This window comes from Bufo gargarizans, chromosome 2 (genome assembly GCF_014858855.1).
Source record: "Bufo gargarizans isolate SCDJY-AF-19 chromosome 2, ASM1485885v1, whole genome shotgun sequence".
Classification (NCBI taxonomy): domain Eukaryota; kingdom Metazoa; phylum Chordata; class Amphibia; order Anura; family Bufonidae; genus Bufo; species Bufo gargarizans.
The window spans coordinates 720,387,100-720,400,992 of NC_058081.1; the positions used below are offsets into that span (position 1 = coordinate 720,387,100).

At 43.5% G+C, this 13,893-nt stretch overlaps 1 long non-coding RNA gene across 1 annotated transcript; it reads right to left on the reverse strand.

The window, feature by feature from the left end:
• Positions 1-786: 786 nt before the first annotated feature.
• On the reverse strand, positions 787-13,428 carry LOC122927115. Its single transcript, XR_006387760.1, has 2 exons — positions 13,315-13,428; positions 787-1,496 (listed from the first exon to the last, which is right to left on the reverse strand). It is a non-coding gene; the product is annotated as an uncharacterized LOC122927115 (long non-coding RNA).
• Positions 13,429-13,893: the final 465 nt, after the last annotated feature.

Here is a 13,893-nt window from a genome sequence, read left to right on the forward strand (position 1 = left end):
TTAGATTATATTTAGACAACTGTGTTCCAGGCAGCAAATAGTTAGGTTTAGGGCAGAGGACAGGTCCTGTATATTCTCTGCAGGCTTCCTACCCTCCTGTTAGTCTGGGGTCTGGACTGTCCAGCTGCACCTATCAGGTTATGTCTGCCAACAAGCAGCCCTTGTCATTTATTGCAGCACAGAGAGGAGAGAGGGGCCGGCAGCAAATATGTCAGGTCATAAGACAGTGACATTCTGAACTCACCAGTACATCTCGGGAGCAGAGGAGGCCATTACATTCCCAGTGCAGGGCCTCCGGTGAGAGAGAAAGGAAGGGGCGGGGCTAAGTCTGCCTGACTGCAGTGGAGCCGGTGCTATGAATGCAGCACCCAGCTCCTCACTACAGCATAAGGACCCTGCGGGCCACAGTGGGCGGGAGACCAGGGACCAGCGCTCCTTGCTGTGCTGTCTGTGCTCTTCTCAGGTGCAGCCATCAGCTCTTTTCCACATGTGTCTGTGCAGCATAGCAGGGGGCCCCATTTTGGAATGGGGGCCTGCCCCCCCCCTTACCCGAACATTGGCCCTGCTGTGACGCCTGGCTCCAAGGCACAGTATCAGGCTCAGAAGTGACTTCTACGTCTTGTTGTGACTGAGAGGAGAAGTAAGCCATCCAATCAACAATCTCATCCTTGTTGTCCTTGTCACTGTAGGATTTACCAGTTGCTCATGTCGGTATCTCCCCCTGGTGATAGAGATAGACCCCTGTCACCAGAGGGAGCGACAAGAAGATCAGACAGACACCAGACATATACATTGGAGCCTCTGTCTGGGTGTGTCCCAGGAGGTCCTTTTTATTTCAAAGTCTGGGGGCACACCCCCTTACATACTAAAGATTACAATGACCAATCATGGATGCAGATCAAAGTGATCAAAAATATATATGTTACATTTATAATTATGTCATAATTATATCCACGTCTGAGGTCACTGTTCTTGTAAATATCCCTTTTCAAAATGTGATGCTAATTTGCCTAGCTCAGCAGTTTCTTGAAAATACAGCGAAATCAAAGTAATAATCACAAAGCAAATAACTAGAAGAGATGCAAGCTACGTTTAGTCACTCGCCGCAAAGAAACATAGAGATACAAAATGGATGCTGTTTAACACAATGGTCACTAAAATATTTCTGACTTCATCAGTCCCTCTTTCCTTGCGGTCTATAAAAATCGCGCTCTTTGTGACTCATAAGCAGATGTGAGCAGAAATTAGCACAATTCATGTTCATTAACCACTTCATTTCTTTCACATCCTCAACGATAATGTTGAATAACAGCGGCCTACTACTGCTACTACTGTGTGGTATACTACTTGTGCTACTACTGCTGCTACTACTAACTCTACTGCTCTTACTACTTCCTCAATGGCTTGTGATACTACCCACTTTCTGACTCTGGCGGGAGGATGCCTGGGTCTTTCGTTTTGCAGTCTTCTGTATTTCAGACAATTTATTATTAGGCCTAGAAACAAAAAGTAACAGGTTTTTGAACGGTAATGTGTGTTCGGTAATTTAAAGACAGAGATGCAATAAAAATAAAAATTGATGAGGGCAGGCACTCAATATCTGTGGCCACCCGCAGACAACGGGTACAAATAATTTATTAGATCTCTATAAAAAACATCAATAAACAATTGATAAAATAATAAATATGAATATCAATACATAAAAAATAATAAATGAAAAGTAGCATGTACGTGAATATGTGTATATGCATGTCTTTAGATATCACTCTGTAGTCTAACGCATAACAAGAAAGTATTGTCTCCGGAGGTTGCCAAAAATACAACAGTAGTTCTTCAAAATTCCTTAATGCATAGATTAATATGTCAATAAATCCGTATTGGAGTAGTTAGATGGTTAAGAAATGGTTAGCGAGTGGTTAAAAAGAGGATAAGACGATGTCCACATAGGGTTGTCTCCACTATAATGCAATAATCCAAACTAAGTCTGTTGGCGTTCATTAAATATAGCGGATATGGTATCCAAAATGTTGCTCACTTTCCTCCTGTTGTTAGTCGGGGTTAGCCGATATATTATCCACTGCTACTACGTGGCATCCCACGTGGGCGGATGGGTACATGTGATTTTACTTTACCTCTCCCTTGGAGGATCGGAGGTAGTTGGAACCCTATCTCCCGGCTCTGCCGCTCTGTGCTGTTCGCGTTAGGCGTCTCACGTGGTCCCTTGGTTCAAAGTTTGAGATGGTCACGTGTGCCGGAACAGCGTCTATGATCTTGCGCTTACGATCCTGCTGTTAAAAGGCATCGGGAGGAGCGTTTCACGGCGGCGTCTGTATACAGATATTGTTAGGGTTATTTATTCTAAATATCCATAATTATATAGTGGAGGAGATAGTCCACCATTGCAGGTATAAAACAGCAAACGCGTTTCGGAGTACAGCTTACTCCTTCCTCAGTGGTTACCTGCGTATTCATTAATCTCCCTTTTTTTTATAGTCCTCTGGGACAAGTGGTTATTCCGAAAATCTGGAGTTGTGATTATTGCTAAAACCCGCGCTGAACCCGCGGATTCTATGTTCATATCTCCCTTTCCTTTTATATTCTTGCAAATCTAGTTTATAGGTTATCTAGTTTATATATTCTCCCCCAAAAAACACCATTGCATTTTTGGTGCGATTCTGATGCGTGTTTTTTTTTGGGAACTATATGTTTCAGAATCATTATATTATTTATAGATATTTTCAGTTAATTCCAGAATATTCCTGGATGCATGTGGGTATAGGTGGGGGTCCTCGTCCAAGGGGAGATCTGAGCGCTGATATCACAGCTTGGGCAACCCCATAGCCTCAGGTTCAACATAGAGAACATTTTGTTGGACGGGATGGGCACACAATTGGAAAACATAATTGAGCAATTGGGAAGTTTGTGAGATTGGGGGCCCTCCTTCAAGGGGAGATCGGAGCGCTGATAAACAGCCAGGCATCTGATTTTCCATCAGGGAAGGGCAACCCAGGTCCCTATATGAAGCTGAACATTTCTAGTTCAGTGTTGAGTCCATTTGGTACCAATGTATTAAATTCTAAAATTCTCCTGGATTCTAATCTTGACATTCTTTTTATGTGATCTCCCCCCCCCCCCCCCCCCCGTCTCCAGTATCTTCCTACTTGTTCTAAGGCTGAGAAGGTGAGACCCTTTGGATTTTGGTTGTGGTACCGTCTAAAATGATCCGACAAGGTATGTTTCCTATATCCATTTTTAATATTCGTTATGTGTTCAGCAATTTTTTTCAAAGTTCTCTTGGTTCGACCTATGTATTGTTTGCCACATGGACATTGGCTAACGTATATGACGTTGGTGGAATTACATGTCAGGAATTCCCCAATCTCATGTGTGTGGCCATTTTGTGTGGAGATTATTTGTTCTGTTTTCTTTGGGAAGGTTGTCGTTTTACAATTGTTGCATTGATCACAACGGTAAAAACCTTCTATATTCAGCCATTTTTGTACTGTTTGTCTCTCTTTCTTACAGGATTTAATTGACGGTGTCACCTTCAGACCCAAATTGGGGGCTTTCGTAATTTGTGGGGTTGTGGTTAGTAGGGGGGCCAATCATTTTATCATCCAAAATGAAATGTTAATGTTGTCTAATAATTATCTATACTTTTTTGTATTGTGAGCTAAAGGGCAGAATGATGCGAATGGTATTTTTGTTGTAATATCATTGGTTATGAAGAAAAATTGGTGGTCTAATTCCCTTATCTTGGATAGCGATGTTCCAATTGTATTAAGCGGATACTCTTTAATCAAAAATTGTTCTTTTATTCTAGCTTCTTCCTCAAATTGTTTATTGGGGGCACAGTTCAGTTTAATACGGCGGTGTAACGGACCGTTTCCGCAGACAAGGGGTTAAAATCCGTTCAGGCGATATGCCCCTTTCCGAGAGACAGGCACAGCTACTGCAGAACACCAACCTCCCGAACTGGATACAAAATAGCACTCCAAACTGGAACCTCGCAAATAGCTGCCGGCAGACGAACAGGAAAAGCGTATCCGTCAGCTTACACTCCTGGCAATCAGTCTCCAACAGCATACAGGGAATCCCCCCAATAACGAGACAAGGCTCCGTGTTGAGGGTCAGGCAGTGCTCTGACTGTACTTCAAGTACAGCCTCTTTTATTGATAAAAACCAAACATAGTACTGCCCACAGGGTTTTGAAATCCAACCAATCAGTAATTCACAACACACACAATGTAAGTACAGCAACCAATCGTTCCCGCCCCCTAGAGGACCAGAAGGGAGACTGCGACACAGAACAGATACAACATATCCCCACAATGCATCATGGTTTCCTCCTCTCTGCCTGGGAGACGACCGAAGACAATCCAATTATCTCTCAGGACAAAGGGGAGATCACCAATACACATGTGGAGACAACAGGACAGACATCACCATTTAAACACACAATGGGACAATGGGACAATAGAACCACACCCAGCATATTCCTCCCAAGCTGACAAGTTACACTTATTATAAGTTGTTACAACTTTGTGAGGTTACATTGTCCATACATATAACTTACATCAATTTAAACAGTATAACTTGGGGGACAAACCTATCCAAAATTCCCTGGAATAGGTTCAGGGGTTTAAAAGTTACTATGGGCCATAATCCTGAGGCAAGAGGCTTTTAAACAGCCCCCTCCAAAACCCAGTGGCGAGGTTGGTTTCGCCACACATCTCCCCCCCCCAGGGAAGACTAACCAGATACCTGACCTCACGCCGGTCGGTACCTGGGTTAGTCTGGCAGGCCACCCACAACAAAATACTGGACCTGCTGAATTTCGTAGCCTGTCTCTGTCCAGTGAATCCACCAAGATTATATTTGTAGCTGGTACTCCCGGTCTTTGAGTTGCTCCCTGGCTTGGAGTGGAGGTTGCTTTGTGGGCAGGGATCAGCGGTACTCTGCCCTGGTGCCAGCGTTACCACGGAAGAAGCCTGGTTGGAGTCTGGTTGTTGGAGGGGGAAACTGACTGTCTCCCCTTTGGCTAAACAGCCCTGTTGCTGGGGGACAGGACCGACTGTCCCTACCCCCTGTGCTGTAAGTGCAGAGACCACGGTCCCATCTGCACAGTTGTGGGGCTTACTGTCTCCCCCTGGTGCGTTAAGCTGCCGCTGGGAAGAGGGGGTAACGTGCTCCTCTCCCATACATACTTCCAGCCGCTGGGGAGGGCGACCGACCGCCTCCGCTCCCAATACAGTGTCCTGTTGCTGGGTAAAGGAGACTGGGCTCTCTATTCCCTGTAGGACACTCTGCTGCTGGGGGACAGGACCGACTGTCTCTGCCCCCTGTAACTCCGCCTGTCGCTGGGGAATGGAGACTAGGCTCCCAATTCCCAAAAAATCATGCTGCTGCTGGGGGGCAGGAACAACTACCTCTGCCCCCTGTAACTCAGCCTGCCGCTGGGGAGGGAGGACGTTGCTCTCCTCTCCCTGCACTTCACACTGCCTTCCCGGCATATCACTCTGCTGCTGGGGGGCAGGAACAACTACCTCTGCCCCCTGTAACTCAGCCTGCCGCTGGGGAGGGAGGCCGCTGCTCTCCCCTCCCTGCACTTCACACTGCCGCTGAGGAATGGAGACTAGGCTCCCAATTCCCAAAAAATCATGCTGCTGCTGGGGGGCAGGAACAACTACCTCTGCCCCCTGTAACTCAGCCTGCCGCTGGGGAGGGAGGCCGCTGCTCTCCCCTCCCTGCACTTCACACTGCCGCTGGGGAATGGAGACTGGGCTCCCACTGTCCCGCAACCGTAACTTCCGATGGAGGTCCACCCAACGTGGCAGCTGACCATCACCTTCTGCCCGGTATAGTAGGGTCTTAGACACTAGAGTCCTCACGAACTTCACGTATTTCTCAGCTGGATTGGGTCCGAAGAAGTTCAGCCGCAACCACATCATACGGTCAAATTCCTCCACAGAGTATCTGTACTCCACTGCTGGTTCCATCCTGGTGCTTTTAGGGTCGCTGTACTGAGACATGCGCTGCCCTTAAATTGTAGAATCCACAGAAATGGTGTCTCCTGTAGCTGTCCTTCTGGCTGTAGGAACGATCCCGCTGCTTGCCACCAATGTAACGGCACAGTTTCAGCAGACAAGGGGTTAAAATCCGTTCAGGCGATATGCCCCTTTCCGAGAGACAGGCACAGCTACTGCAGAACACCAACCTCCCGAACTGGATACAAAATAGCACTCCAAACTGGAACCTCGCAAATAGCTGCCGGCAGACGAACAGGAAAAGCGTATCCGTCAGCTTACACTCCTGGCAATCAGTCTCCAACAGCATACAGGGAATCCCCCCAATAACGAGACAAGGCTCCGTGTTGAGGGTCAAGCAGTGCTCTGACTGTACTTCAAGTACAGCCTCTTTTATTGATAAAAACCAAACATAGTACTGCCCACTGGGTTTTGAAATCCAACCAATCAGTAATTCACAACACACACAATGTAAATACAGCAACCAATCGTTCCCGCCCCCTAGAGGACCAGAAGGGAGACTGCGACACAGAACAGATACAACATATCCCCACAATGCATCATGGTTTCCTTCTCTCTGCCTGGGAGACGACCGAAGACAATCCAATTATCTCTCAGGACAAAGGGGAGATCACCAATACGCATGTGAAGACAACAGGACAGACATCACCATTTAAACACACAATGGGACAATGGGACAATAGAACCACACCCAGCATATTCCTCCCAAGCTGACAAGTTACACTTATTATAAGTTGTTACAACTTTGTGAGGTTACATTGTCCATACATATAACTTACATCAATTTAAACAGTATAACTTGGGGGACAAACCTATCCAAAATTCCCTGGAATAGGTTCAGGGGTTTAAAAGTTACTATGGGCCATAATCCTGAGGCAAGAGGCTTTTAAACAGCCCCCTCCAAAACCCAGTGGCGAGGTTGGTTTCGCCACAGGCGGTATTGACCCGAGGGAATATTGAGGAGCCATCTTGGTAGATGGCAGCTCATGTACATAATGTATCCATTTTTGGTGGTTGGTTTCTGATATGTGCTGCATATTAGTCTATCTTGGTCAACTGTGATCCGCAAATCCAGAAATTCAACTGATGACTTATTTTTTATGTAAATTGTAAGTTGTATGGGTTTATGTTCATTTCTTCTAAGAAGGTGTTTTGTTCACTCTCTCCTTTTTGCCAAATGAAAATAATATCATCTGTCCCCAGTCTGGAACTGATAATAAATTGGCATGACTGGGGGCAAACCTGGTCCCCATGGCCGTGCGCCTGGTCTGGAGGTAAAAACCTGATTCAAAGAAAAAATAATTGTGTGTCAAGATGAATTCTACTCCTTCTGCTAAGTATTCAACCTGATCTAAACATAATCTGCCATCCCTCTGTAACTGTGACTTCATGGATTCTATGCCTTAAGTATGGTCGATAATGGTATATAAAAAGTGTACATCAAGAGTGCCAATATGCCAATGAGGTTCACATTTTAGTTTTTCTATTATCTTGATGATGTGTGTGGTAGCCTTGGCATATGATTTTATGTTTTTGACCGTGGGCTGTAACAATTTATCGATATATTGAGACAAATTCGATGTTAGAGAGCCAATACCTGAGATAACTGAGCTTTCTGGGGGGGGGGGGGGGCAGTTTGGTTCTTATGGATTTTGGGTAAACAGTAAAAGACCGGTATTATCTGTTTAGTGTTTAAAATAAATTGGTATTCCCTATCTAAAAGTATTTTGTTATCTAGTCCCTTCTGACAGTACTCAAATTCCTTCTTTGGACTATTATTTAATTTCTTATATGTTGATATGTCTGCCAATAGTTTTTTGCATTCCTCATTGTATTTTTTGGTCTCTAAAATTACGATCAACCCCCCTCCCCCCTTTATCCGCTGGTCGTATCACTATATTTTCTTCCTTTTGCAATTGTTTGATTGCTTGAATTTCACCATTGGGTAAATTGTTGTGTCTCCTGGATACATGTTTTATTCTTCTCAAGTCACCTTCTACACTTTTTCGAAATGATGCTAATTCTTGACTTATTTCTTGTCTAGGAATTTTTGGGGGACTTTGGTCTCAACCCTGTATGTATATATTTATCTGGAGGAGTAACTTTGTGGCTTGTTGAAATTTTTAGGAAATATTTCTTTAGGCATAATTTTCTAATGATTTATATATATATATATATATATATATATATTTATATATAAAAAATGTATATATATATATATATATATATATATCAAATTTATTTATTTATTTATTTTGGATGTTTGTGCAAATTTCAGACCTTTATTCAAAAGTTTGGTTTGTGCATCAGTGAGTACAGTGGAGCTTAGGTTAACTATTGCATCGTGATTATTGGTATTGTCTCCTATCTGTTGTGATTGTTTCTTCTTTCCCTGTCCCCTTCGTATCTTCTGTTTCCTTTTTCTTGCTCCTGTTTTTTGTGATACTTTGTCTGAGGGTGCTCTTGCCTGAAATTGTGTGTTGTTTGTTGTTGATATGTGTTTCTTACATATGGTGATCTGGATTGGTGAATGTGGATTGTGTTCTCGTGTCTGATTCATAATCCTGTGTCTCAGGTTGTATGGATGTGTTAGGGGTGTACAGCACTGTACAGCACTACACATAAAAAACTGAAACAACATCTCTCTATATGAAAATCACAATATTGTGAAAAAATGCATCAGAATCGAACCAAAAATGCAATGGTGTTTTTTGGGAGAAGTTGCAAATACACACATTATAGATAACCTATAAACTAGATTTGCAAGAATATAAAAGGAAAGGGAGATATGAACATAGAATCCGCGGGTTCAGCACGGGTTTTAGCAATGACCATAACTCCATGATCACAACACTTGTGGGAGATTATGATTAAGCAGGTAACCACTGAGGAAGGAGTAAGCTGTACTCCGAAACGCGTTTGCTGTTTTATACCTGCAATGGTGGACTATCTCCTCCACTATATAATTATGGATATTTAGAATAAACCAAGCCGCTGTGGAACGCTCCTCCCGATACCTTTTAACGGCAGGATCATAAGCGCAAGATCATAGACGCTGTGCCGACACACGTGACCATCTCAAACTTTGAACCAAGGGACCACGTGAGATGGCCTAACAGCACAGAGCGGTAGACCTGGGAGATAGGGCTCCAACTACCTCCGATCCTCCAAGGGAGAGGTAAAGTAAAATCACATGTACCCATCCGCCCACGTGGGATGCCACGTAGTAGCGATGGATAATATATATCGACTAACCCCGACTAACAAGAAGAGGAAAGTGAGCAACATTTTGGATACCATATCCGCTATATTTAATATACGTCAACAGACTTAGTTTGGATTTTTGCATTATAGTGCAGACAACCCTATGTGGACATCGTCTTATCCTCTTCTTAACAACTTGCTAACTATTTTTTAACCATCTAACTACTCCAATACGGATTTATTGACATATTGCAAACTATCTACATGGATCTATGCATTAAAGAGACCCTTTCCCCGATTATTACACTGTGAACTAAGTATACAGACATGTGCAGCAGCGCCCAGGGATCTCACTGCACTTACTATTATCCCTGGGCGCCGCTCCATTCTCCCGCTATTCCCTCCGGTACCTCCGCTCACTAAGTTATAGTAGGCAGAGATTTCAGTCACTAAGTTATGGTAGGCGGAGTCTGCCCTTGTTCTGCTCTAGCGCTGGCCAATCGCAGCGCAGAGCTCACATCCTGGGAGGTTATTTTCTCCCAGGCTGTGAGCTCTGCAATGCGATTGGCCAGCGCTAGAGCAGAACAAGGGCAGACTCCGCCTACTATAACTTTGTGACCGGAGATACCGGAGGACATAGCGGGAGAACGGAGCGGCGCCCAGGGATAATAGTAAGTGCAGTGAGATCCCCAGGCGCCGCTCTCCATGTCTGTATTCTTAGTTCACAATGTCAGGATCAGTGAAAGGTCCTCTTTAAGGAATCTTGATGAACTACTGTTGTATTTTTAGCAACCACCTGAGACAATACTTTCTTGTTATGCGTTAGACTACAGAGTGGTATCTAAGGATATATATATACACATATTCACGTACATGCTACTTTTCAGACAGGTGAGCCTCTATAATACTACTCAATCAGAGATGCAATTAAATGTCCTAAATCCTTCCCCTTCCCCAGTCACACTGCACACTGAGAATGAGGATTTACAATGGTTATAAATGCAATTTTTGCAGTGAAACATATTTGAACTACACACTCTGATGCTGTAATACCGGCCTTTCACTAACACTTACGTAGGTGTGACAATGCCATATTTTTGCAGTGATGATAAACGTCAGGCGCACAGAGTGTACTGTGCCCACTGCCAGTGCCGACCACTCATATCTGGTGGCTCCACTCCTGGTTTTGGCTCACAATTACTGATGGAAATCACTGACCAAAACACTGACGTGTGAATTTAGCATAACCTGGCATAACCTGCCAGCAAATACACCTGATTGTGACCAGTTCTCACTCCCTCTCCCTGATTACAGCCCTCAACAATAGTCTAGGTTTCCGTAAAAATCACGGGCATAACACGTATGGAGTCCATGTTTGGTCTATTGTTTTCATGGATTGTTGCTAGGAGATGCTCTGGAATTTAATTTTCAGACTAGCAGTGTCTGTGGAATATGAATGACAAATGGAGAGTAGAAAACACATGGACCAAACATTGATCCGTCATGAATGTCTTCACAGATGAATTATGGACCATATTGTCATGGATGTAATCATGGACATGTGAAAAATGCCTAAAGCAAGCACAATCACTTTGATAAAAAATGACTGTTGTTCTCCTAATTGTTGCATGTCATGGCAACCACTCTTGTATGTGTTGAAAAAATTAACAAATAACATATTTTACCAAATTAAATTGGAGAGGTAAGAGGACCAGGTTGAGGTTGTCATCTATTGTATTTTGGTCCTTATTGGCCAAACACTTTTTGCATTGTCACATTTCCAAGAGCCATATTTTTTTTCATCAGTGTAGCTCTAAGTGGGTTTGTTTTTTGTTGGACGGGATTATTTTTAATGGCACCATTTTTAGGGTATATATGTATATGTGAGATGCAGTGTGACAATATTACAGGGAATGGTTTATGAATCAAGTCCACAGAGGGGTGCAACCTTGTGTATATAACGAGATAGAGAGCATGGGCAACTCGCCATAGCCTATGTGTATTCTAAACTTATAGACCTCATGACAATTGTCTCCCTGATGAGCCAGGCTCAATACCTGATGAAAAGAATAAGAGCAAATCTTTCTAGAATGTCTGCATTAAGTTAGTTGCTCATTTTTTGCGAGACAATCTATAGTTTTTCTTGATACCATTTTGGAGTGTGTGTGACTTTTTGATCACATTTTATAAAAAAAGAAGAAATGAAAAAATGGCAAATTGGCCATTTTTACCCTTTTTTTCTGTTACGACATTGGCCGTAATGGAAAAATATTTTTATATCTTAATATTATGGGTGTTTTCGGTAATGGTGATACCAATGATTTTTATATATTTTTTGTTATTTCTGTATTTATTATCTTATTCTACAGAAAGAAGGAGTGATTTAAACTTTTATATTTTTTTAAATATATTTTTTAACAGTTTTTAAAAACTTTTTTATGATTTTGAAGCTCGCATTTGAGGCTACAAAATCCTTTTTTTTTTTTTTTTTTTTATTCTGAACAATCATGGATTTTTTAGATCTACCGGTATTAATTGTTCAGAATTGCTCATTTCTTATGTCGGACTGCCATCTGCTGGGCAAAATAAGAAATCCAGATTCATTGCCCTGGGTCTCTTCAACAGGACCCAGTGCATTGAAATCAATTACCAGCATCCTCATTGGCTGCAGAGGATACCAGTAAGAAGCGCAAGCTTTAGATGCCGTAATCTCACTTGATCACAGCATCTAAAGGCTTTAATGATGGTGATTGACATTATTGCCGGTGTCAGTCATTAGCCGTGGGTCTCTGCTGTTTGAAACAGCAGAGACCCGCCAGCCATGACGCCCACCGCACGAATAAGCAGGCGCCATGTTTGCACTTCGCTCCAGCACTACCTACCCTGTTATTTTAGGCACTCAGAGCTAGAGATCGACCGATATTGATTTATTAGAGCCAATACCGATAATCTCTGAACTTTCAGGCCAATATTTTATACCCATATTCTGTGCATTTTTATTCGAAAAAAAGCCAGCTTTTTTTTGTAAATCTTTCTTTTTCATGTATACTTAATATTTTAGTGTTTGTGTTTTTTGTACTTTTTTATTATACTATTAGCCCCCTTAGGGGCTAGAACTCTTGTCCTATTCCCTATAATAGAGCTCTATTAGGGTGAATAGGACTTTACACTCCCCCTGCTGCTTTGTGCACACAGCAGCAGGGAGCTGACTATGGCAGCCAGGGTTCAGTAGCGTCCTGGCTGCCATGGTAACCGATCGGAGCCCCACAATTACACTGCTGGGGCTCCGATCAGAAGCTGCCACTGCCACTGGGACCCGCAGCTATAAGACAATGAGGGCATATCCTAGCGATATGCCACAATTGTGTGAGATGAGAAAACCCCTTTAAAGTGTACCTGAGTTTTAAAAAATAAGTCTGCATAATGGCTGTGCTTCTTTGTTCAATCAAAACTGTGAAGGAGCCATTATATAGACCTTCCTTCCAGGTTATCTATTCTGACCTCTGGTGGAGTTGAAGTTGCTGTGGAGCTGCTGGAGCAGTTGGAACCGGCGCTGTCGGATCTCCGGTTCTCTCCAGTTTGTTGTCTCCCTTCGGGGATTATATGTAGTGTTTGTGTTGTTTGTCCTTTCCCTGTTGTTACCCTAGTTGTCAGTGGTGAGGACTAGTGCTTTCACTGCCCTACTCACTACCTAGGGCTTCTTTCAGGGTAAGCCAGGGACGCAGCACGTGATCAGCGTACGGGGGAGCAACCCGTCATGGAACGTCAGGGCAGCCACTTGCCGGTGCTAGGTGAGTTAGGGGTCACCACTCCTCCCTCTCCCTTGTGAAAGGGCACCCTCCTTCCCTCCTCTCTGCGCCGCATGTCTGTTACCTGCCATACCAGATGTGATAATTGATGACCTATCCAGAGAAAGCATACTATACATGTGGTTGTCTCCCCTCGTTGTATGGATTTTGGGGGTCTCAGTCATCAGACACTCACCAGTCTCTATGACATATCAAAAAAGTTTTTGGAAAGTTAGTGACTCTTTAAGATTTTTATCGAAGGAAAAAGATCTTACCTGTTATGGCATATCCAGCGATAAAATACAAATATTCCCAGAGCAGATGGGTTCCCATGGCAGCAGAGAGGTCTCACTGTGCGCTGTCAGCCGTTTCCACTGCCACAAAAACAGAGTGACTGATTATTACTGGGATTCCATGACATGAGAAGATAGCCCAGTAATATAGGGCACAAATCTGATGGTAGTTATCGCTTAACCCCTTTAGGACACAGCCATATATCACCTTAAAGGGCTTCTGTCACCCCACTAAACTGATTTTTTTTTTTTGTACTTATAATCCCTATCCTGCGATATTGCTATACCTTATGTTATTAATAATTTTCGTTCAGTACATTTCGCAAAAAAATTACTTTTATGATATGCTAATTACCGCAGAAAATCGCCCCCTCCTCTTGTTGATTGACAGGGCCAGCCGCGATCTCCTCCTCCGGCCGGCCCTGTCAGCATTTCAAAAATCGCGCGCCTGTGTTGATTCGGCGCAGGCGCTCTGAGACAAGGAGGCTCGCCTCCTCAGCACTCCCTCAGTGCGCCTCCGCCGATGACGTCTTCTCTTTTGGTGATGTCATCGGCGCAGGC